General features: G+C 40.9%; 1 protein-coding gene across 2 annotated transcripts in view; it reads left to right on the forward strand.

Annotated features, from left to right (window-relative positions):
• The first annotated feature begins 2,168 nt into the window (after positions 1-2,168).
• The window catches only part of KCNJ15 (potassium inwardly rectifying channel subfamily J member 15), a 37,067-nt gene continuing 12,953 nt past the window's right edge, over positions 2,169-26,282 (forward strand). The window contains exon 1 of one of the 2 annotated variants that reach the window (XM_056329726.1): positions 2,169-2,644. The gene's annotated coding sequence lies outside the window, so the exon portion shown is untranslated. Of the gene's footprint in view, positions 2,645-15,083; positions 15,461-26,282 lie in introns of those variants that run through there. The other variant, XM_056329724.1, reaches the window with a different exon arrangement.

Raw genomic sequence — 26,282 nt, forward strand, 5'->3', positions numbered from 1 at the left:
AAAGGGTACTTCTGACGGCCTGAGCTCCCAAGGGCTAAATTTTTGATGCCCCCATAAGCACATTCTTTCATGCTGTCCAGTAAACCAGGGGTAAAGCAGCAGGACAGAGTAGAAAGGCCTTATCTCCAACAGGGCTATAGCAATTTCTGAGGCTACTTAGGTTTGACTCCAGAAGGGTTTGGATGACACCAGACTTCCAGATTTTAGGTGATTTCCCCAAGAAGAATGCAAAAGGTCAGGGCTTCCCTTCCTGCTCTCTCCTGGAGAGCATGCAAGGGTGTTCTAATGGGTGCTTTTCCGAACTCCCTAACTTCAGTAACAATCTCTGATCTCAGTTTTGGCTATACAAAGAAAACCAGATGCCTATCTGCAAATTAAAACTAGCCAATTGACCTGCTTCAAGCACGTAGCTCCCTTTTACACCTGCTTTCCAAAGAGAACGGTGCAAATCTTGCCCCATCATGTATTGTGAGAAGTGTGAGAGACTTTCCCTTTCACATCTCTGCCCATTCAGACAGTGTTCACAGAATCAGGCAAAACAGTGACTGAGCCATCTAAGTCCTATGCAGAAAACCTAACAAAAGCATCACAAGGATCCATCGTTGGAGCTGCCCTGTGGTGTGAGAATCCACCACCACTCCCTCCCCATATCCCACTGCTACTCCAGCCTGGACCCCCAGATGGACTGATTGCCAGGATATCTGTGGCATCTTGCTTGGATCTGCCTGGGGGAGACACCATGAGTGCCAAAGGAGGTGGAAGGAGATGAAAACATGTATAAACATGTAGTGCATGAAATTCTGCAGTTGCCATGCTTTGACTTTGACCTTAGCTCTTTCTTTCACTTACATGTCCCTAACCATGTCTGAAGCGAGCTTTGCTGCCAGACCATTTTTGTTGTAATTTTTTTTCCTATTACTGAGATGAAAATCAGCATACATCAATGTAGACACCAATATGCTTTCATATACATATTCTGTTTAACGTAACCTGAGGCACAAAATCTAGAAACTTTAACAAATTCCAAACTCTGCTGGCCCTAGCAGACCGCAAACTCCCTGTCTGTCTTTCCTAAGGAAAAGACTGTTTCAATAGATCTAAGAAGCTGCAAAGATCATTCCTTGGTTAACTTCGATATCTGAAAATCACAGGCATTTCTCATTTGACTTTTCAAGGTTATTGTAGCATGTACATTGTTCTATTTCCATAGAACTGTAAACACTGATCAGGTGTTTCCAACAAAAAGATCAGTTTTTATCTCAGAGTCTGTAGGGTCAGCTTTGACTATTGCACTGTAGTAAAACAAAGGTAAGTGTTTGTCCCAGTTCTGCTAACAAGATGGCAAAATGCTGTTGCTGTTTGCTGGAGAGTCAGCAAACTCTGAGAAAGAGTATGCTGGAACAGCTTTAATCCAGCCTCTCTGCATGGAGCTGTATTCCTCTGTGTGTGTATGCAGGTCTGTCTTGGGAGTGTGTGGTTTAGTTCAATGAATTAAAGTTATACATGTTGGATATAGAAAGAAATTGCATAGAAATGTAAATGACAGTGGAGAAATGTGGACTAGAAAAGCTGCATATGTTCTACAGGAGTAAAAGCAGTTCTCAGGGGTTTTTCTCCTTACTATCATCTCTGTGGTAAATTTTTAGTCCATTTAATTTACAGTACTCATAAGAAATGCCAACGGGCTATTTCCCTAATCCAGATGGATCAAAACTAAAGTGATACAATGTACTTGGAATTTTAATATCAAGGATAGAAACACTAAAACTTTACAAAGAATCAACATTGTAAACAACCCATGTTTTATGTATTCAATTTATCTGCTTAGTACAGAGGCAGCATCTGTTTTCAGTGAGATGCTGCTTTTTTTCTTTTTCCTCCTAACTCGGCAGCTGGGATAAATGAAATAGTAGTCAAAGACCAAATTAACAGTTTGAGGGCCACAATTCTGCTGGAATGAGGGGAAGGGAGGACAGCTGAGGAGGACAACGACAAGAGGAATTGTAACCTCCAGATGTCCCGATAATAACTTCCAGGCACACAATCTCATAATGTGGTATGTATTATGCTCCACACTAGACCGCTCTATCTCAGGCAAGTTTCTTGCAGTGCTGCTAATTCTCCTATTATCCCTTTCCTCCCACAGTGCTGCAGAAAACAGATGAGTGAAGGAGAGGTTCCTCTGAAGCCACCACGCATCACCAGTGCTGGCAGCTCTCAACAAGACATGGGCCACAGTGTTGCGATAGAAATAAACCTGTCTCGCTCTGCTCTGTAACTGGAGAGCCAAGCATTTTGGCCTCAAGTCACGTTCTTAAGCTTCTCCCTGGATTCCAGCTTCCAAAATACCAAAGTATAAATTCTCTTCTTTCTTCTTTGCTCTCCAGCTCTCCGGCTCACCACCTCAACCTTCTCCAGCAGCCGAGAGCAAGGAAGCTGCAGGAGCAGTCAGGAACGGGTCCAGCTAGAAGAAACGACCGAGCTTCAGTAACCAGTGGGGCAGAAGGAAGGTGGGACGAGCTTCTCAGTCCTCAGCAACTGACTGCTGACACACTCAGGAGATGCCATTGGGAAGAAGAGCCCCTGTCTGCTGAGAAAAGCAAGGAGGAGGAGTGACCAGGAATAAATGGACTGGTGTGGAAAGGTATTTATTTGTGGGTGCATGGCTGAGAGGAGAGAGTGAGGGGCTGGCATGACTGACAGTAAGGAATAGTGTAATGAGTTTAAATTACCTTCATTGTAATGAAGAAAATTAATCAGATTTTTAACCATCCCAATTGAAGTATTCAACCTTTTACCACACCAGATTTTCCTGACAAGAATTAGGGCTCTATCACAGCTTGAATAACCAAGTCTCTCTGTTTAAGTACCCTTTGTAGCCCTGCATTTTCTATTAGAGGGTCTGAACCTTTCTTGCTTTTAGATGTCTCCATACTGCCAGAGAGGTGTAAAAAAACGTGAGTGGAATTAAGAATAAGACCTGGAATATTCTTGATTTCCTTCTCTCAATAGCTGTGCAGCACTTCAGAGCACTTGTTGCTGGTTTTCACCTTAGGAAGGGTTATTTGCTTTAAGAGTAGCACACTGAAATGAGTTAAAGTGTATAATTCCACCTGACATTGTTGGGGAATTTGCAATACTTAATACAGCACCTACAGTATGAGTCTGCCCCTGAAAAGTGCAGCCTAGTCCCCAACAGGAGGATCACCCTGCAAGGAGCTAGAACATTTTGGATGAGAAGTCCTGCACAAATGCAAGATGATAGTGCTGATAGTATTAACTACCTTGTACTCACACATTGCAGGGGTCGGAGATGACTGAATGATCTCAGAGACAGTATTGCAGTAACAGCTTTGCACGAAGAGGTCACTTAGAGATAAAGTGGCAGTTAATTCAAACCAGAATTTCAGACTTAGCTTTGCCTTTTTCCCCCTCTTTGAAGGAAATGAGAGGTGACACAATTGGACTAGATACACATTTTAGGCTTTTTCAGAAACCAGGATATTATTTACTGAAAAGATTGTAATAGTTCCAAGCTGATAAATGTAGTGTATTGTTTTTGGCATGTATATCAATTCTTAAAACAAATACTATTTACCAGAAATTTTGTAGAAGCTCCTTTGGACTCTCAACAGTCCATTAGGTAAATATAGGCTTTGTAGCACTATAGGAAAACGTACATTTTTACAGAAGCTTTTCAAAGCTTGGCAACACCATCCAGCCCAACCTTCTTTATTGTATATCAAAGCTCTTAAGATTCATTTTTCAAGACTCATTTGCCAAAGTCCACAACACTCAGCCTACTCTTAACATGACAATAGGAGAGTGAGGGAGATAGAGATGTACTTTGATGAGCAAGTGTGTCAGGAACAGATATATAAAAATGAGAAATAGTCTGTAGTGAAGTAGTTCCAGAAACCAAGTAGAAGAAAGGACTCATTCCTTCTCCGACACCATGGTATCTGGATCACAGGAGGTGAAAGTGATCTGGTCTGCCAAGGAAAGTAGGAAAAGTTCACTTCTGGAAACTACACATGCACACAAAACACATGCACACAGAACACATGGCACCTAGTACAAATGAATGTATAGAGATTCACATTTTATGTACATATAGGTACCTATCTCAATGCAGATATAGATGTAGACTACACTTATTTTAATGTAATTTGCTTTCATTTCAGAAACTTCTGGCAACAGGTACAGTAGCTCTTTTAGATGGACCACTTCTCTCAGCCCTCTCTTTCTAGCAGCCAGCTCGTTTCATCTTTGCTAGAGCTCTGTGAAACACTTTACTTGCTGTGGAACTACAAATAAGGAAGGATTCACCTGCTTCAGAGTGTGTGCCCAAAACCAGAACTGGCAGGACATCTTGTAATGTGTTGCATCCAAATACTGTCTTGCCAATGCTGGAATTAAATTGTCTCACTCAGTTCTGATAGTTCCAGATTCCTGGAGGTTCAACTTATTGGAAATCCAGAGCCCTTTCCATGGCCTAAGCCTGATGGCTAAGCTCCAGAAAAAAAGTCAGTGTGGCTCACTGCATTCTTCTGGACAGAGAGGGTGTCTTTTTGGTCAGCTTATTTTGTCCAGCAGGAAGGAGAGCCACGTCAGAGCCCACTGTGTGGCCAGGGCCAGATGTTGCACTCTTGCTGTCCAAAGCAAGCCAGACTCCATCACCCAGGTGGGAACTCAGGCTGTCCTCTGACACAAAGTCACCTGTGTAGCTCTGTGAGCTGCCTGCATGGAGTCTGTGTGTCCCCCACACCTGGCTCAATACCATCTTATCCATGTTATTCAGTGGAAACCTTATGGCTTCAGTCAAGGTACAGGGCTTCCCTGCATCTGTTCTCCTGGGGAAAGCACCTCGAACCGCCTGTGTCCAAGTACAGGACTGTGTTAAAGATTAGCTCTTGGAGGCAGTCCTCTAAGGTGGGTTTTGGTGACTTTTCAGGCCACTGAATTGCAAGGATGAGGAAATCTCACCACAGATCAGCTGTGATATATACTCAACAAAGTGACAAAAAACAAAATGAAGGAAGTTAATGGAAAGTACGCATAGTTAACAACAGTCTAGAGGAGCAATAAAACAAGGCAATATGGGGAAAATGTAAACAAGCCAAGGCTGAAGTGAAACAAAAGAAGTAAAAGTATCCTGCAGAAAATTGAGCTCTGAGGCTAGACAAGCAGGGAGAGATCTGAGGGAAGATCAAGAAAGCAAGGCACAAGGGCAGTGTGCTAAAGGTTAATTTCTGTGGAAATGCAGTTGAGCCAATAACACCAACAATTAGAGTGGGGAAAGAGTGGTGAACCACATACCACAAAGGTGAAGTAAATATCAAGGATGTATTTTGAAGCCTGCCTTAGCCAGCCTTAGAAGCTTGCAATCCACCCTGCAATGCAAACATAGTAGACACTCCTGAATGGGCTCAGTTCCTTCATCAGAAAACTATGCTCCAAGAAAGAGTTAAAAGCAGATGTCCTCCAAGAAGAGATAAATATCACAGTTGGCCTTTTAGGGACAAACTCTGCCAAAGCAGAAAATAAAAAAATATCTGAAAAGGTATATTGGAGCAAGTGGAAGTTCAAGGTAGCTGAATAGAGAAAATAGTTGAATGAACCCCTGATGAAAAGAGTTGCTTTCATTCCAAGCAATCCAGAGGTATGAGTTGATTGTCCTGGTGAAATCAATTGTCAACATGCTGTGGTTAGCTGCAGAGTAGGGGAAAGAGACAGTGTGACTTCAAATCAGGGTATGTTGCAGTAGTCAAGGTATCAATACTCCAGCAGTACATGGAAAAGTACGGAGGGTGGAGACACTCCACTGTGACTCCAGTCACTGTTTCTGCTGGATTCATCACAGCATTCAGCTGAGATATATTGTGGGAAGCAGGAGAAATATAGGGTGCTCCGCATAAATGCACTGATAAAAGCTGTGTGTGAGCTCCTACACAACAGTGTCATAAGGCTTTATGGGCATTAAGAAATTGCTTCATATAAAACTTTAGTGAATGACAAAACAGTATGAATTCACCATCGTTCTTTTTGCTTTTAATCAGGTATTACAAATACTAGATGTATTAGAGAACAAAGCCACAGATGGTCTGATGTTAAGGTCCATGTGCAGGTGTAATTGAATATCTGACACACATTCTTAGATAGCATACAAAACTGGAGGAATTATTTAATAATAATTGTCATGTAGATTAATTGTTGCAGCTAGGAAAAGGAAGTTATAAAACAAGCAGATTATTTTGTGTTCCTTGTAAACTTCATCTTTGCTAGTCATTCTGTTGTGTTTGAGATTAAAAGTATTGCATTAAAGCATTATATTTAATGTCAAATACTACTGTATCAAGACAGCCTGTGAACAGTATGTTTTTGTGGACTGAAAAATACAGTCAAGGCAAGCAGATAATCAGGCACTCAAAGGCTGAAGTTGGAACAATAGTAGACGTAAAGTGCAATCATTTGAAGACAAATGAGGAAAGTGAAAGGAGGATAAGAGGTGAAATCAAGGCATGGGAACGACTGAATCTGAAAAGATTATGATGGTGGGAATACTGCAGAAATCAAACAGATAACAGAACACCAGAGATAGTCATGCAAATTCAGCCAAGGTCAGTTCAACAAGAAACAGACTGAAAGGGTTGGTCTGAATGGTTCCAGCTAAGCAGGCTGACGCACTATGCAGGGATGTAGCCAAACTGGACTCAGTGGAGGAACAAGTCCCCAGACAGGGACAAGCAGCAGTGCTGCTCTCTTCCCCATATCTGCTGATAGCCTGGGAGATGCAGAGAAAGAAGGAATTTAAAGAATCATTCATGATTGCCTGCAAAAGTTTTGATGCATAAATTAAGGCTTCACTGTAACTTGTTTGGTCTTCTGTACACTGGTTGTGATGTTTTACTGAAGCCATCCTATCTGTTTCCAGAAAGCCTATCCCAGATTTTCAGGCAGCTTGTACCTTAAAATCTGTGACTGAAATCCCTATAAGACTAAATCATGTGAGATGAACATAGAACTGAATATTAACCAACTGTTCAGCAGTATTAAAGGAAGATCATATGGCAACCAGATTTTCTCTACCAGCAACTTGGCACCAAATTAAGCTGTAACCTGGAGGGTGTGTATCCTCATAGAGTAGACCTACTGAAACAAATACATTTGCACTCCCAGAGACCTTTGGGCAGCTCTAGTCTTTATTGCGGCCTGTAAGGAGACTGGCTTTTCCTGTCTGTACAGTACCTTTCATACATATTTTCCATGAATGATAAAATCATGAGAATGCGGGGGGGTATATGAGGCCACCTGGGCACTATGGCTAAATAGTAGACATTCTTTTGTTTTGGGATTGGTTTTGGCTTTAAGAGCTGCCCATCATTTCTATCCTAATGCATAGTCTGTGGTCTTTAAAGCCCTGAGACTGCATTTTCGAGCATGGGTACCTGTAGTTCAGCATCTATGCCCATCTTTTAAGGCTCCTTCAAGTGTCCTACTTTTGAAAAATCTAGAGCATCTAGTGCCCTTGGCTCTGACTTACCCAGCCTTTTAGGAAACCAGCTAACATGGCAGTGCATGGGAACATGCACCCTTTTACTTCTTAATGAACTGCTTGAGAAAAGCAAGTGTCTCATCTAACAGACACCCGAAGGGACAAAATACAGTTTCCTGTCACAGGTTTGTCACGTTGCCATGTTTTGAAGACTGTATTTAACATCATTTGTCAATAGCTGTTTCTGTAACCCAAGTGTTCCTGATGTGAATATGGTAGTCAGCAATTATCTTTAGAGAAGAATTTTGCTCGGTTCAGTACCTCCCAGTTAAATCTCTCTTCTCTTTACCTGCTGCCATTTGCAAGCTTAAACAGTCCTTGCAAAAGTTGAAATCAGGAGAGCTCTGATTTGTTTTTCATGCTTTTCATTTTCTGCTTTACATGATGGATGGTAGGATTTATTATAGCTCAGAGGAACAAAGAAGTTGCTATACAATCTGCCCCAGGGAAGCCATGCTGGCAACAGCCAAAACATAACAGCCACGGTCCCTGAAAAGATTTTGCTCAGACTTTCCGAAAGAATTCACCTTTGGGGCACGGAGCAAGCATGGAAAAATGCAGCCCCAAAGGTCAGCATTTTGCAATGCTTATGGTATATGAAAACAGGAGGTTGCGATGGAAACTGTGGTGCAATCACAGTGACAATGGGTGCAGCCAGCACCCCTGTGCCATCATCTTCTCACAAAACAATCATTTTCTTCCCCTGTAATATCATGGATTATATTTTACTTCCTCTCAGAGTTGAGTTCAGTAGATTAAATGATGGCAAGTCTGCTTTCTACAACATTTAATCTTAAAGTTGAGGCTTTTTAGCACTGTCTGGACAAATGTTTGCCCTTTGCTTTTGGAAGACCGCTTTCCTAACCTTTTCGTAGTAGGGATGCCATGATCTATGTTGGTGATAGTAAGCCTGGGGGTAGTCTTTGTACATACACTGTGTACTGAAAATTCTTTACCCTTCCCTTTATTACCTTCTTTTCATGCACTTTAGTAGTGTCATACGCTCTGCCAACAACCTCAGTAGTTGTTTGTAGGTTCGCTTCATAATCTTCTTTGATAAAGTATGGAAAAAGTCTATGCTTCCTTTCATTCAAGCCAGCAGTTATTTTCCATGAAGACATTTAAAATGCACAGTTACTTGCTTAATTTGTTCTGCCTTTTTAGTACTGCTTCCTGAGAGGCCATCTAGTCTTGGCATCTGAAACTGGTAATAGTAATGCCACGTTTTTATCCCAAAGAATCACAGGTTTGTACAGCTCAAAGAAATTCGGTGAAGAAAGTACATAATGTGTATTTTCAAAAGGCTTTTATTGCTGCCCATTCCAAGTACTTCTCAAATCACTCCAAAGCAGAGCTCCATTAAAATATCACTGAGTTTTAAAGGTAAGGAAAAAGACTAACCTACCTGCTGTGGACTGCTATGAAATGTGTTTCAGAACTAGAGATTGAGGCCCCATGGTGGAAAATTCAGAGCGGACTCTGCAGGTTCAGTGACCCTAAGAAACTGAAATCTGACTAGGAGAGATTTCCCTTTCCCTTGCTGTCCTTCAAAGTGTGCTACTGAAGATATGTGACAGGATATAGCTAGGAGGTATTGCATATGCAGGTTTTTCTTTGACTGAGGAATGTTCTTTGTGCCGGAGAAAACACATCAATAGAAGAAGGGATGCAACAACTGAGAAGCTGGGGCTTTCCAGCATTTTCCAGAAAGATTTCTGGTCATCAGGACAACTCTAACTAGGGAAATTCACACTTGAGGAGAAGCCACAGGCACACCAGGGGGACCAACCATCATGGGTCAAGTGGAGGAAAGTGCTAGATAAGAGAAAATTGTCTCCCTTTTTTTTGAGTCAGTGGTTCTCACAGCTGACTGCTTTCAGCCGTGTTTCTCCCAACATCCCCTGGAGCAGCTCTTCTGGACCATAACCCTGGGCCATTTCTTAGGCCAGATATACTGCTTGTAGCTAAGAGCAATTTTCAGGATTGGGTCTTGCAGAGCATAGCTCTCCATGACTGTGGATCTGATCCTATTGCAATAAAACCAATGTCATGTTAAAGCTACAACCTGAGTGACCTGGAAAGCTGTCTGATCTTGCTTTCGTAAGAATGAGCATAGAAGCGCTACAGGAAGCATCTTTGCCTGCTGGGGTGTTACCAGCAATGTGAGCAGATCATCCGTATGGATAGCTTTATGCATCCTGCTGTCTCATGATGTGGCAAACTGAGCATGCACCCACCACAGTGTTTCAGAAAGTGAAGTCATGTGGCCCAGTTCCAGGAATCTGAGCTGATTTTTGACTGCTTCGGACATTTTGGCCAGATTCATGGGGGAGGGGAAATTAAAATCCCTCTTGGATCTGAAGCCTATTGTAATTTTCACTCTAGTGTAGAAAGTCAGCTTGGATTTGAATTCCTGCTTGTGCATCTGCCCTGACTCTGGGCTAGAACCAAAACCGGAGGATGTTCATTTCCGCAGCTGGGGAGAAGGCAGCCAAACATGCCTGGGAATGAGTGTCTTTTCTCAGGGGGCTGCTTTTTCTCCAGAGCTTTCTGCTACCTGGTAATCCTTTTGACATCTTGGGCAATAACTTGTCAGTACTTTTGTCATGAAGAAGCGACACCCCTAGGCAGGAGCTTAAATTTGGAAGCTGAGGTTTGCTGTCAAAGTCCTTCCATCCCCAGCAGGACAGCAGTTTTGCTGAGGCTTTGAAACCCCAAGCCAGTTGGATGAAGAACAACCACCTTCCCTAATGTGAACAGATAAAACACATCTCAGCAACTACAGTCCTCTCAGATCCAAATTACTTGGGGTGAAGTTGAAGCTTTTGAAAGCATTAACTGCTGCAGTAACAGGGTTTCCACAAAGGTCACTGCTTGCTTCATTGAGAACAGAGCTGGGACCTCCTCAGCCAGATCCTTCCGTGTGAAGCTCATCAAGTGGAATAAAACCCCATTCCAATTATATGTTTTTCATGTGCACGAATCTTCCTTTGGAACGACAGTCTCAGCCACAACCTCTCATAATGCAAAGAACACATGGCGGAGTGCTTGTACGCAAACCACCACTTTAAACCGTAGCAGCCTAGGTAATGTGCTATGAATTCCTTGGTGCAGATGCTGTTGCAATGTCAACAAAGAGGCAACAAAAGAAAGAAGATGGAAAAATGTGTATTGACTGTCCTAAGAGCACACAATGCTGTGAGAGCATGGTTTCTGATTTCGCTGGAGTGTGAAGATTCATGTGCCCCTTAGCATTCATGTGCTTGGAGAATTGCATTTCCTACAGCACCTTTAGGTCCTATGTTTTCCTAAACTCATGGGAATTTGTGTAATGAACTTTAGCCCTTTCAATTCTTTTTTTTTTTATCAAGAACCTGATCAATAAGAAGCAGATGAATGGTTTGATTTACAGTTTAGATGAATAGTTCAATGCACAGGGCAAAAAACCAAAAAATAGGAGAATATCTTAAAGCAATTCAAGAAAACAGACAGTAAAGAGAGCGCAAAGTCACAGGAGAGCTTCTTTGTGTTTAACAAGAACCAGTTTTGGATTAAATACTTTGAATGTCTCTTATTCAATCTTCTGGTTTGAAAAGTATGTATTTCTATTTCCACGCAAGAAAGTCACCGAAACCTTAGCTGCAGGGTGTCTTCTAGTAAGTTCATGAACAGGAAAATAATTTTAAAGTTAGTTTCTTACTTTTAAAATCAAATTCTTTCATGTGCATAACAATGTGTGGCTTTTTTACCCTTTTTAGTGAATGTACTTTTAATCCTGGACATGTCACATACTGAACGACAAGGTGTAATTCAAGTAATTCTTGACAAAATGGTATTTGGGATTAGTTCTGCATTGTGTGTTATACTTTGTTATTGTTAATATGAAGTGGACAGTTTCTGTTGCATTGGTTTTACAGTACTTGCTTTCAAATGAAGACACATTTTGAAGTAATAAGCCCATGGACAACTTAGGCAGGACTCCTGCCAGCTTTTCACTCACCCTTCTGCTTACTGAAAGCCTTGCTATTATTGATGCAGTTTTTCAAAAGCCTACAATAAAAATAGAAAAAAATAACTTGTGTAGATGAAGGTAGAAAGCCAGCTGGTACATGCAGAAAACATTAAGTTCTATCAGTTTAGTACTGAAATATAAAAGCAGTGTTTGGGCTGCAGGACTGAAATGGCTGCAGAATGCAGAGCACCACGAATCATGGCAGAACAGTTCTGGCCTCCAGCCAGCAGAACTGAACACTTTATGAAATTGTTTTGACTTGGAGGGTGCACTAAAAATAAATGCGCTATTACAAGAGATAATTTTTTGTGCTTTTCCTTCCCATCTTTTTTGCATTTGTTCTAAGGTTTGGCTGTACTATTATCCCAGTGTTACAGAGGGAGTCTGAGTCCTGAGAGATCATGTATGCAACAGTGTCCAGTCACCAGTGTGATTCCTCTGGGAGCTGTGCTCCTCAGTACTTCTAAGAATCTGCGCAGGAGTAGACAAGGCTCAGCTTTACACAGATATGTACATAAAGTACAAATAGGTGTTCAGCGGTTCTCAGGTGACATCTCTGCTCAGGACATTTTAACCTTACTTTGTGCAAGGTCCATTTCTAGTCTTGTGTCTGGTTTTATATACCAATCCCAATTGCTTTATATCCTGTGTCTAATTTTTAAGTCATGAATTTGGGGCTCACAGAAACAAAGGAGAAGAGAGAGTGCCAGCGTCACTGTTGCTGTGGCTTTTCCCCATTCTCACTGCAGACATCCTCATGAGCTCCCCACACAGGTCACACTCCACATGAAAAGCCCAAAGAACTTTTTCAGTAAAAGAACTAACTTTCTGATGGAGGTTAAGTTGGAGGTGCAGATCTGATGTGTAGGACTAACTTTACTACCAGGGATTCTAGTTTTATTGTCTCTTTTCCTAACTTAAATTTAACCAGAGCCAACATAAGAACTGAAAATGCCCTGAGCAAGCCCCTTATCATCATGGGATTTCCTGCTCAGCTTTATTGATTGAAGAATTTTGGATAAGTATTTCAACTTATCTTGGCCAAACTTTTGAACTCTTACCTGTTGTTGCTGTAAGGAGGCAGATTCTTGAGTTTCGGTACTGAGGTAAAGCTGAAGAAAGAACACATGAGTTTACATGTTTTGGAGGGCATGAACTAACAAATTAGTTTCTTCTTTTGGCCCACCTCAGCAGCAGTGTGGGAACCATCCTGGAGCATGTGGTCACCTGCCAGTAAACACTTGACTGAGATAGTTTGCTGGTAATAAAGGAGGAGTCAGAGCTGAGCAGAGACAGCTATTGGCAGGCTGCTCACTTGGGGTAACCCATGTCCTGCTTTTCCTCTGCTGGCCATGCACTCCTCTCACTCCTTTTGTAGGAGCTCCCAAACTCAGGTGGCCTCTAGATGGGGTGTCTCAGATTGTTAGACTGGCAGAAAAGTAACCCTGCAGAAAGGAACAGACACATGACACTTTCTGTCTGGTTTAGCAGCCTGACGGGATTCACTGACAGGTTTGTACAAACAACCAGAGACGGTGCAAAGTTGGGGAAGAAGCAGCACAATTAAAGCAGAGAGAAAATGGGGGGATGAGAAATTTGAAGACCGTTTTACATGTCCATAAGCAGTGTAGCCAGCTCAGTCATCTTCTGGAGCCTCTTCACAGCTTCCTGGGAGACAGGTTTTGTAGTCATCATTTCGTCCTCAGAGCCCTGATCACCTGTGAGCTCTCTGCTGAATGGATGAATGGAAAATCGTGTTCAAAGAAAGGTATTTACATTTTCAAGTCAAGCGTGCAAAGCTGGGAAATGCTCATACAACTTAAATTCTACCCTCTGCTCTGCTGGTCTGTCTTCTGGAATGGGATAAGAATCCACAGGGTATTAGCAAAACAGTACAAAAATTTAAAACTGAACTGTAGTGTGGTTGCACAAAATGTGAAATGCATCGTTCAGAGCATATCCTCATATTACGCTCTCCCAACCACCCTTCACACTGCAGATGATTTCACAAGCACCATGTTGCCATGGATGCTGATTTGGGGGATGTATGGGACTAGCACATGAGAATATTCATATTCAGTTATGATTTGGGCAGTTTCCCAAACTTTGTCCAAAGAAAGAAGAGGAAAGGTGTAATTGGGGGGGTTTAATAATGTATAATTCAGTTACAGCTAAACATAATTTAATCAGATAGCAAAAAAGAGTTTCTAGTATAGGTGCTTTATCCCATGACACTGCAGAGGGCTCTGCAAACAAAGGAGCTTCTCTGAAAGGAGAAGAAGACATCCACAAGCATTTTATATATATATATCTATATATATACAATGAAAACTGATAGGAGCTGTTGCCGTCTCCCTCATAGTAAATATAGAGAAAGAGATACCAGTGCAACAGGTTCATGGATCTGGGGAAGAATTCAAGTCGTGTGAAATTCTTTAGTCTCTGGCAAAGGGAAAAAAAATCACATCTAACTGTTATCCTTTTAAATATAAAACAGCTGCTGCCTGCTGGCACTGCCTGAATGCCTACACAGCTGACCACTTGACGGCAGAATTCCAGCCTCTAGTTTCCTATGGTTGCATATCATGATATTATTAATGTCTGTTAATGGCATTTAAATGTCTGTTTACCAACACTGCTGAGGAAAGGAGAGATTTTGTTTTTGATAATGCGTTCTCTGTGAATTTGAGGTGGTCAGAATTTTTTTAGTAAACAATTCATCGTGTGTTGATCTCCTCTTTCCCACAAGTGAGAAGGAATGAAGTTAACCTGGCATCGGTTGGACCATGGGATGTCCCTGCAGGTGATGCTGAGCTACAGGTGTATTGGACTAGCTTAATGAGCTATGTAATTCCTGGAAGCAGTATTCCTGGGAACATGGACACAGAAGAATGATATGCAAGGGCTATCACATTAACCTTTCTAGTACTGCAGTGACCTCTCTTTCACTGCTGCTGTTTGCATTCAGTTCAGGGAGTCCCGTCAAATACCAAGTGGTACAAACAGCAGTGTACAAGCTTTACAGATGGCAAACATCCACATGTCTTCTTCGATGTGTTCAGGGTGCTGAACCTTCCCCAATTCAAATCATCACTCTCTGTGCTTTCTGCATCTAGGAAACGAGCAGAAAGGCACTGAAGCAAACCCAGAGTAAGTCATCAAAGGAAAAGAGTGTTGTGGCGAAACAGATTGGAAACTTTGGTGGTCAGGGATTTCAGCTGCGTCCGTGGCTGTTACAGCTCAGTGTGTTACAACCATAGTATGAATTTGCTTCAGATGAGTTTCAGCCTCCCTTTTGCCAACAGGAAAGGGGTAATCAATAATGTTGACTTTTTGTTCTTACTCTTTTCTTAGCATTATACAGCCACTTGTAACCTTATTTATTTAGGCAATAAGGCCTTTGAGGGACTTTGATCAACCTGGCTAAAGTTCCGTCAAAGATTAACTGACGTTCTTTAAAAGTACATCAGTTTCCTCTTAGGCAGGTATTTGCTTACCACGTAACTAGGTGTTGAGTGCAACGTAGTTATAAAATTTGCCGGGCTCAGCTGTAGGTTTCCTTAAGACATACTGCTGACATCACTGAGTCTCCTCTCAGACTATTTTTTTTTTCTTCTCTCTCTCTCTCTCTCTCTCTTTCCCCCTCCCTCCCTCTCCTCCCTCCCTCTCTCCAGTTTCTTTATTCAGGTAATTCCAACTCAGACTTATTCCAACTTGCTTTTGACTGACAGTGAGGGAAGAGAGACTCTCTGAGGGTTGTGTTTTGTTTTGGTTTTTTTTTAACCATGCACACATGCTTTGTTGAAAAGACATCCAACCTTTTATAAAAAAGATTGTTTGACTTGTCATGACGATAACATCTAGTAAGGAATCTGAACATTGCTCTTTTACAGGTAAGAGGTATTTGTCAGAAATGCATACATGCTTAACAGTGCTTTGGAGACTGTGCGGAACTGAAAGCTAATGAGTAGGTTCTTTTCCTATTTTCCTCTTATATTAGTAATTTAAGGATTTAGAAACTGTCTGTAAAAGAAAAATGTATATAAGATTATGCCTTCTTGTGAACTTTGAGATACAGGCATTTTAGCAATGATAAAGCAAAAGCTGTCATGGTTTGGTCTTTCCACTGATGCAAGCTACTGAATGTGAGGTTTGTAATGTATGTGGCTGATATTTTTATATGTTGGGGAGGGTGGCAGATGCTGAACCTATCTCTGTAAATGTTTGACTGCCAGAGGTTTTTTCTTATAGAAATCTGTAGTGCTTTTTAGGGTCTTAGAAGCATACCTTTCAGTCAGCTCTGGTTCTTTTTTTCAATGCAAAAATAAGTTTTCATTGACATAGTGGGAAAGCTTGCCTAGAACTTTATCCAGTCCCTGTTACCTATCTGAATAAGAAAAGATTATGTAAGTTTTCTATGGTAGGTATAAAGAATGTAAACATGTCTGAGTTGGAGAACATTATTCATTTTCTTCCAACTTTTGCATGTGTCTTCAAACTACTTGTTTACAACAGGTTTGGCTTATCCTCAGTAATCACAGCCTGAGCCTGTGGTGCAAATTCCCCTCTACTTCAATGTAGCTTGGTTTTGCCTCACTTTTTGTTTTCACACAGGGATCAGGCTGTAAAGAGATTTACAGATAAGTTCCTTTTTTCTCCCTGCTGATCATAAAAAGGAACAAAGCTGGCTTTCCTTTGTGAACCAGGAGTATCTGCATTACTTTTTAACTAAGCTCACTTCCTCGCTTGCCTTTGGCTGTATTTAGAGGCATTTCTAGGGTCTTTCTGATCAAGTGCCTGCCTACCTACCTGTCTGTGTTCTCCTGTATTACCTGTGATTTCTTTTTTAAAATTGAGGGGGAAAGGGGGCAATTTGCTATTACAGAAATGTCTTCTTTATATCCTTGGTTGTAAAATGTCACTATGCTCTCTGCACTCTCTAATAATCAGCTTATAGGAGGGGGGAAACAAGCCTGGAATGTAACATAGTGTTGGTTGTACAGTACAAACTGGCATCGTTTTTGAAAAGCAGAGTGTAGACGAGACCAAAAACTTCCCCAAGAATTTCATCCCAGTAAATGAGGCATGGCCTAGAGACAAAAACAGCAGCAGATGACTTGGGCTTCAGTCTTCCAACATACATACAATACTTCAGTCCTGTTACTTTTTATAGAATTTCAAATGAAAACAAACAGTTCTTTTTTATCCTGGCTCCTCATGCAATGAAACAAACAAGCCAACGACCCACAGCCCTGATGGGAGCTGAAATTTTTGTTTGTCCAGGATATATTAAAGCAGTTTGGACTATTATTCCCTCCTGCTCTCCTGTTTCTCTCTCCTAAGACACACAGTTCACACAGACAGGCTGTGTTCTTTGGGAACAGGTAGATACCAAAGCTGTGAAGTACCAAGCAGTACTCTTGTGAGGGGCCAAGAAAAACAGAAACTTAACTGTTTTGCATGCTGAACCTCAGAACATTTTGAAATAAATTCTGATTCACTCTGTTTCCAGGAAAAACAAAGCAGATTATGGCACAGTTGTTTTGGGCTTTTCTTATTTTGTTTTTGGGGGAGTTGTGTTTGGTTTGTTGTTGGTTTTGTTTTGGGGGGGGGGGTGTTGTTGTGGTGGTGGTTTTTTTTTAATGGAGGAAAAAGTCTTTACCTTGTTGGCTACACTGTGTATATGGAAATTACAAAAAATACTGGTTAGAGCATCAAATAGTTAAAATCAACATTTTCAGCCCAAACAAATTCACTAAGTATTAACTATTCAAAGCCTCCTTCCTGCTGAGCTATCCTTGACCCCTTGGGATGAGACAACATTCATGACTTACTTGAATGAGTTACTACAGGTTTGAGGATCATTTTAACACTCAATGTGTTTGTAACATTAATATGGTAAATAGCTTGGTGTTCAGCATGTGCATGCTCTTGGAGTAAACAGGGCACAGCTGAAAAAAGTAGCTGCCTTGTATTGGGGGTGCATGAATTGAAATGCCTGCTCATTCTATACCTGTTGAGCCTGAATGGTGTGAAAAACACATGGAGAGCAGCCAAAAGCAGCGGATACATTACTAATTGGGCAGGAGAAAGGAAGGAAAATGGCAAGAGCCACAGCATCTTTTCCTCCTCCTAAGCGTATGAAATTATCTTTGTATGACTAGCACCATCTGAAGTTCACAGCAAGTTAGAGGTCATGGTCAGGCAGAGAGAGAGCAAGCAATGACATGAATGCTCTAAGTATTATCATACTTTACTGGACAAAGTAAATGTTTGGACATAGTGAGGGTTGGCATATTTTTGACATAACACATCTGTGGTCATTTTTACCCACTGTGGAGAAATGTGTCTGGCAAATTCCACCTTCCAGCAGAGCCTTTTGCAAACCTCAGGCTGTCTTTGGTGAAAGGTTGAAACCAAACTGCTGGGACATAAGTTGGACCCAGCATGTATCTCAGGGAAGTACCACAGCGTTGTGCAGATTCCCTGTGTCTTCAGGACACCCTTGGGGATACTGGGAAGCCCTGCAAGCTTTTGCTGACCAAGGCTTGAGAATCTCCTTGGAGTCCTTGCTGAGGAGATCTGGCTCACTTTGTGGGTGTCAGTGGTAAGCATCTGGTCACTTTGATCTAGGCGTTTCGTTACTTGCAAAGCCCCTTCCCTCCCTGCACTGTGTCTGCTGAGGTATGAGAGCCAGCTGCCTTTCTGTTGCCTCCCAGGAGGGCTTCTTGATTAAGAAATGTCTTTCTTCCACGTGGTTCAAAGTAGCCTGTGCAATCTGACCTTCAGGGCATAATGCATTTTACCTGGGTTTTAAGGTGGAGGGGAAGTCTAAACCTTGGGAACTGCAGTCTGGTGCCTTTAGAACCACACTTGACTCCTTTCTGGTTTGTTTTTCTCATGGAGAGTGTCACCTAGAGTTGTCCATGCTTACAGAGCCTGGGTAAGCCACCGTCTCTATCAAAAGTGATAAAGTAAAACAAGTTTTGACTGGAAGAAAATTATCACCTGCTTAGATTAATTTAATCTCTGTTGCTTTAACTGAAGTGATTCACTCTTGGTTAGATTGGAGCTTGCAGGATACTTCTCTGGGTTTACATTATGAACTTTTCCTTATCTACAATTCACACTTTTGCATAGAGGCTATATGATAAAAATGTTTATTTGTTGAACAAATTGCCGTAATCTGTAATGAAGCAATATATATAACAGTACACCTACTTAGATGACTTAAAAGGTATATTCTTAGCATGAACTGATGAAAAGGGAAAAAATATATTATGATCAAATTTTCCCCTTCTCACTAGAATTACATAGCCTGATAAAAATATACAATAATATAGACTTTCACCAGTAAATAAATTCTTCCTGCTTAAATGATTTTTATTTCAGTCAACATTTTCCAAGGAAAATGTCAACTGGAAAAAGTGTTTCTGAATTTTTCTGACCTTGTCTGTAAAGATCCCCCTAAGCACTCCCTTGTTTTCTGCTCAGTGATGATCTCACTCAAAGCTGCCTATACTTACTCCTGGAAACTTCCATGCCACCTATTTTCTTCTGAACCCCCTCCAGCCTCTCGGCCAAGCAAACAGGCTTCAGTTTCCTGCTGCCTTATCCAGAAATAATGTTTCCTAAACGTTTCTTTCCTCAAACACTTCAACACCAAACCTATCAACAGTCCCTTCTCTCCATAGTAGACTGTGTACTGCACCAATGAATAAAGGGACTAAGGGAAGGTAAGCAAAGATGTGCTTTCTGTGATTTTCACAGCATTTGAGCAAGGCTGGGCTTCATTCACACACCAAAGGTATACCAGCATGTGGGAGGAGGTGTCTGAGTGATACAGAGCACTTGCAATTCTGATTCATTTTTTTAGGCAAATGTCAAAACATTCTCACAACAATGCAAAAGCTTAGGATGAAAAAAAAAAAAGAAAAACTTCTAAGGCAATATTTTATTTTATTACCATATTGAGTTTCATTAACTGTCATACTTGGTGGCCTCTACCATACATGGCAGCTGGTCCTTTGACTCTTCCCAGCTTACTGTTTTTAGATCACAGCTCCTCTTCCCCTAAGATTAGGCAGGAAGTCAATTGTTATAAGGGATTCTGTTTATGAATCATAAATTAACATAGCAAATGTCAGCTCATGGGTGCTAGTTTTCAGTGTCCATTACCTGTCATGAAATGAGCTACATAAATGGTGCTGAAAGCTTTTATCACATCACAGTAAAGAGTCAAAAACTGAAATAGCCTGCTGTGTAAAAATGCTTCCACAAGAGTAGTGAATACAACTCAGGCAGGTGTGGGAAAGCTAACAATGATATTTTTATCTATATATAATGGACAAACAAAAGGCTTCAGGTCTGGTTCTCATTCACACTGTGGCCCTTTTATACTCTAATGGGAAATGTAGAGGCCAGAAAGGTTTCTTCAGCTGGCAGCATCACACCGTGAGCTCTAAGTTGAGGTCTGTTTGGTTTTATCTGTGCAAACAGATTCCAACAAGTAAAATTTGTAGTATTATGCCATAATTCAGCTAGCTTTGCAGAGGTCTAAAGGTCTGTCATACTGCCAGAAATATATCTAATTTTTCCTCATACTCTTGCTTTTCTTGAGATAATTATGCCAACACAATTAAGGCTACAAGCCTCACTCCCTGTCTTCAATACAGGTAAAAACATTATTGGTGCTTCAGCCCAAGTCTTGAGAAGTGCTTGGTCCTTGAAGTTTGTTCATACTCTGCTCTATTCTTGCAGTTTTTAAAAAAACAAACCAACCAACAAACTAACAAAAAAATCCATAAGAGATGTCCTGAACCTTAAATATACATTTTAGGAACAAAAAGCTCTAAAATTTAGTGTTGAGGTCTTTTCCTGTCAGTGTAAAATGACCAAAGCTGTGACTTGATCATGACCCGGAATAATATTTATTGGTAGTTAAATCTCCCTCCCTTTTGCAAGGTCTCAGGTGATAGGGAACATAAAATCTTAATTTAAGACAATTTCTTAGTTTTTATGTACAGAAATCCAAGAAATCATTTCAGTGGAGCAATTCCAGTGATATATTCCACTACTGTACCGTAGTGCGGAGTTCTGCCTTTGCAGATACAGCTCTGATTGGTAAACTGTGAAAATGTAAGACTGGGGCACTATGCCTTTAATTACTGCGTTACTTCTTTGGGTCTTACAAATATGATTACATATTCAAGGAAAAGCTTCTATTTCTGATTGCTTTATACGATCTTAAGAAACCCAAGCTGTCACATAAAGACTGACAGTGTCACAGAAGTCAATAACCTTTGTGTTCTCACTAGAAACTTTGATTTAAGCATAATACATACTATATGAGCTCAAACATTAACACTGAAATCCACAAAAAAGTTGGGAAGAAGGACCAGATCCTCATTTCCCAGCCTCAGAAGAAAACAGTGGTCAAAGATTCAGAATTTGTCGAGTTCCTAAAACTTTCAGGTGCTGTGAACAGAAACTACTTTTATCTTACTTTGATCAGCTTAAGACAATATGTGCCACTGAATGGCTCTGGTTTAGTTATCTTTTTCTATTGATTACTAGCTCCATCTTGCTGAATGGCAGGTTAGGCATGCTGAAAAGCAGAGGCAGATTTGAGCCACACTGTGAAGAGGGGATCATTCGAAATAAGCAGTGGTGACAAAGGTGTAGGATGCAGGTTGTTCACAGGCAGGCCCTGATGACATTTTTTGAAGGTCCATAAGTAAAAACAACATGGATGAGGAAGCATTTCACAGTATAAGCATGATGCATCCGTACTCTGGTAAAGACGTGGTGGCAGTGTATATGTTGATGACATAGACAAGCAAGCTGACCTGTGGTAGGGAATGTCATAGTCAAAGCCCTATAAAACAGAGCAGACATCTCCCTTATCTTGTTTTAGATTCCTAGATAGCATGTTTTTTATAAAAGAACCTTGTTCATCTGCTTCAGTGTGTAATTTACATTCTTTAACAATAACTGAACTGTATGTGTGATGGAAAGAGTACATCATGTTGTGTAATCTTGCATTGGATTCCACACTGCACAGCATCTTCTATGGGATTTAACCCAAAAGGCTTCATCAGTACGAGTCAGGCTGGCATGTATTTATTTAGGATATTCCAACTTGAAATATACACATGTACTATATAATATATGTACATAAGCCTCATGCTTCCCAGAAGAGTGGGGGTACTATCACATACCCTGGAATAGTTGATTTCTATAGAAGCAATAAACTTGGCACCCCTCAGGAACACTAGCCTTGCTATACAGATGCAAGGATAAGATAATTTCAGCTGTCTAAAAGTTAAAGATCTAGTTTCAGCTTATCAGGCACTGCAAGGAGTTGGGCACCTCCAGGCGTTAGAGGAAGAAGAGGCAGACTCACTGTGTGGAGGTACCCAGCTCTCTCCGCTGACTCTGGTGCCTTAGCAAACTAGCTCAGGCTAGACAGAAACCTTTCAGAGGACTAACATGAACAAAGAAGAAATTTCAGCCTACAGAATCCAACAATTGGTCTTGCAGTGGATATACTTTAGAAATGTCTCAATTTGGTAGATGCTTGGCAGCCAGGTCTGAACTAACATCTCATAGTGAGGTTTCGAGATGTCTGGTATTCACAGGCAAATTTTTAAAAAGTGTATCTCCAAGTTTCTTTCAGAGAAAACTCACTATTAGATAAAGAAGCATCGTTCAAGGTATCCCAGGTGTGCAGTAGGTAGAGCCATCCTGGAAAAGAATTCCTCCAAAAAAGAAATCACTTGTTATCAATGCTGATGCTGAACATAGCCTGTAAGCAGAACAAGTTAATTCTCACCATGCTGTAGGTCCTCAACACGCTTTGCAGTCAGATGAACAAAGAAGAGGAAAACTTTAGATCTGCTCTAAATGATTACAGATCTAACAGCAAGTGAGACATGATACAACACAAAGGAGGAACTTGCTAGGTGAACATAAAGATGAGCAGATGTTTGTTGAAATTGTAATGTGTTTCAAAACAGGTGTGTTTTCAGGATTTGGTTGGAATCTGGTGAAAGGGGGAATTTCGTGTATGTCAAATAGGAATGGCATAAGAGAAGTATAAACCATGAAGGGGGCAAAAAGTCACAAAAAACAGGCATTGCTGAGACAGAGGAATGAGATACCAACAAAGAGTAAAAGAAAGAAGAGCTATGGGGGGCAGGGCAGTAGCTGTGGAAAGGTTAGGCTGTGAGCTTTATGGGTATGAAGTAATGAAAAGGTGTTTGCATTAATGAAGGGGAAATTATGGTCAAAATAGCAGAAAGGAAATAAGATCTTTACCCTAGAAGTATGAGTGATTTGGTCATGGAACAGATAAGAAGGACTGTGAACAAGAGGCACATTGGGAAATAATTAATAAACTGAAATTCTGGACTTGAAAAGGTGGATCTTGCAGATGCTGTGGCATCAAGCTGCCTGCAGACAAGAAGTCAAGCATACAGCAGTGGAGCAGAGGAAGTGCTTTCAGAAACGGCATGTCCTTTTGGGAAAGATTGTGTTTGACAGTGTGTCACTAGAGCAGTGAATGAAGGACTTTTCTGCATTGCCATTAAGCTGTCATCTGACTGCTGGAGTCATGGTCTGTACGACTTCCAGCAATAGCACTATCTTAACCCCATTTGAAATACGCTGCTGCAATTTGATATATTCATGGTCCTGCTTAGCTACTTTTTGCAACCACTTATCTTTAGCAATTGTCTACAAAATATGAATTCTGTTCAACAGCACTAAAACAACATATAAACAGCACTAAAATAACATAAATGTCTACTAGGTCTAGTTACATGTTTCCCATCAAGTGTGTTTTTCAATGAAAATGGAGGCTTTATTAAATTAAATATTACAGGAAAAGCACAGTGTTAGGGATCAAAAAGTTTGATTTTTCCACTGAAAGAATGATCTCTTGTGGGAGATGTAGTTGATTTCCTCATACCCCAGTTATTCTTTATGCCTGGCCTCCTCAGCCAGACAATATTTCCATTGATGTATCAAGCCTTATAACAAGGCGACAGAAAGTAATTGGGGAATGGTGGTATTTTTTGTTCTCATAAATCAGGCTGCTTGGAAAACATCAAAGTGACTTCTGAAATTCACAGCATCTGTAAAACTTACAAAAACCAAGGTAGAAGTTGCTGAATATTGTAGAATTTTAAAAATAAGTTTGTGGTATTCTGAACGTAGTTGGAAACTATTCTCAGCAGAACATGAACAATGTTCTATTCAGTCTAATCACTTCAGTGATCAAAGCTAGACCTTCCCAAGTTCCCAACTGTAAAACATTGCGGAGCTTTTGAGATGACATGGGTTCATAAAGGAACCGTCATAAAGATAAGGTATGTGTAAATAAACAAGCAAAATAGCCTCCTTTGAGTATAAGGAAATGTAGTAACTTTGAAAAACAGCAGGAAGTTTTTTTCTTGTTTGGGCACATCATTGCTGCTGGGTTTTTTTCACCCTGTTGTAACATAGCACCACAAAGCTTTTATGGAGGTTCCCAAGAAACTATAGGACAAAGGAAAACGACAAGTGAATCACACAGTTATGTCCCCGGATCACAACAACAGGGACAGGCATTGCTTCTGCTGTGTTCTCCTAGAGGAACAGTTCATTGCACAAGTTTCACTTGCTCCCAAACCAGCCAGGAAACTCATGTGGTCTTTACAGCTACAGAAGGCTGAGAATTTCCAGCCAAAAGTCTTAACGGCTGCAAATGTTGATTTAGGTCAGATGAAAGATCTAATGAATTCATGTGAACAAGATAGAGCACCTTAGACTGAAGAAGTCTGAAAATAATTTTGAAAAGTAAAAACTTTTGTTTTGACTTTGTGAAAGTAAGATGTTGCAACCTGTCACTTCAAGCAATGTTTTGTTCCTCACCTGATTTACATTACACACACACACACACACACACATATCTCTACAAACGTCAAAGCAAAATTAAAGGTTTAGTTTTGGTTTGAACAAACAGCATCTTCAGTCCAGAATGATTTTTTTATTACTATTTTTTAAAAAAATCGAAACCTTTTTCATATTTTTTTTTGTTTGTTTTGGTATTTTTGGTTTGGCGAGAAAATAAAAAAACATTGATGTGCACCAGTACATTCATGCTATTTCCTCCCTTTCAGAAGCCACAGTCTCTGCAGCAGACTGAGGGGTCTGTGTCATGGAAATTGGCAGGGATCGAGTAATTTGGGAAAGCAATGAGGAAAACAAATATTCTCTTCCCTCTGATTCCTTGGGAGTTTATCTGGAAGACATACAAACCTGGACTGTGTAACCTCCCAGTCAACAAACTCAGGAAACAGCTTTTTCTTAAACACTATGTATTTTTTATTCCAGTTTTTGCAATATGAGTGATAATAAGATTCTGTATAACGATAAAATTTTGTGGATGGAAAGGATAAATAATTAACCTAGCATATTCCTTCACAACAAAGGGATAAAAAACAGCCCGCATACTTAAATCCACAGGCTAATTTCAGCTTAACTTGGCAGGTGAACAGAGGCTTCAGAAACTATGTTCCAACAAGCTTCATGAAACTAGGTGGCTCTGTAAGTCAGAGAGATGTCATTAATCCCTTCACTGAGAAGAGGAAATCAAGGGGGACCTGCTTTGACCAGACATCAGAGAATCCCCATGGAAGTGAGTGCAATGAAATAGACTGCATGGAGCTTGCGTGTTGTTACAGCCCTGGGGTTCACCCTGGAGATGCAGCAGCAGGAGGGGACAGGGCTTTGCTGGCTCCTTCCCCATGGTCTGGGGTCTCCTGCCACCCCATGAACTACAATGGAAGTTCTTGTAGGAAGGCAGGCATGGGCAGGGGTGGAAAGGTTCTAGCCCTGCAGCCTTCTCTCTGCCAGGCCGCTGTGGCCAACAAGAGAAGCCCTTTGCAGCCAGTCCACCACCTTTCACCAGGATGCTCATGGCTTGAAATACCCTATTAAAGGGAGCTCAGGATGACGCAGCTGAAAACTATCACTTCCATTTTAAACTCCCCAACATTTCTCATCATTAAGCTTTGATTTTTTTTTCATCCCTCTCATAAAATATCGATGTGTTCAAGAGTGTTACTAACGTACTTTATAAGAACAGAATGGAAACATATCAGCTAGCAGCTTATGCTACTTTTACTTTATAATTATTAATTTTAAAATCTCGTTAGCACTCCACAAATACAGCTCAGAGTCCCAACCAAGCAACCAGGCTTGGACCCCATGCACCTCCACAGGTGGGCAGAAACAGTGTTCCCATGGACAACCCTGGGACTCTTCTCTGTTTCTTCTCTGAAATAACAGGTATAACTGGACTCCTCTGGAGGCCTTTCTTCCGTCTCCTCTACACATGCTCCCCCTCCTTCCCCCAAAATGTGCAGAAGTGGAAAAAAGGGCATTTTTCCATTCATTGCATGGTGAGTATGAAAGCTTGGCACACAAGTGAGCTATGTACTGGAATTTGGGTGGGTCTAGGAAAAAGCACAGACTTCAGTGGAAAACATATATGGGTGTGTGTGTGTATGTGTGAGAAAAAGCCTTTTAAACCTTAAATTAACCACATCCATGGATTGGTGAGGGGAAAAAAACAAGAAAGCTGCCCTGAAATTAGACTTTGGGCAGTACTGAGAATAAGTAACCCTGCAACATGAAACTGTCATTGGTATTTCGAGACCACTTCAAAGA

This window comes from Falco biarmicus, chromosome 2 (genome assembly GCF_023638135.1).
Source record: "Falco biarmicus isolate bFalBia1 chromosome 2, bFalBia1.pri, whole genome shotgun sequence".
Classification (NCBI taxonomy): Eukaryota; Metazoa; Chordata; class Aves; order Falconiformes; family Falconidae; genus Falco; species Falco biarmicus.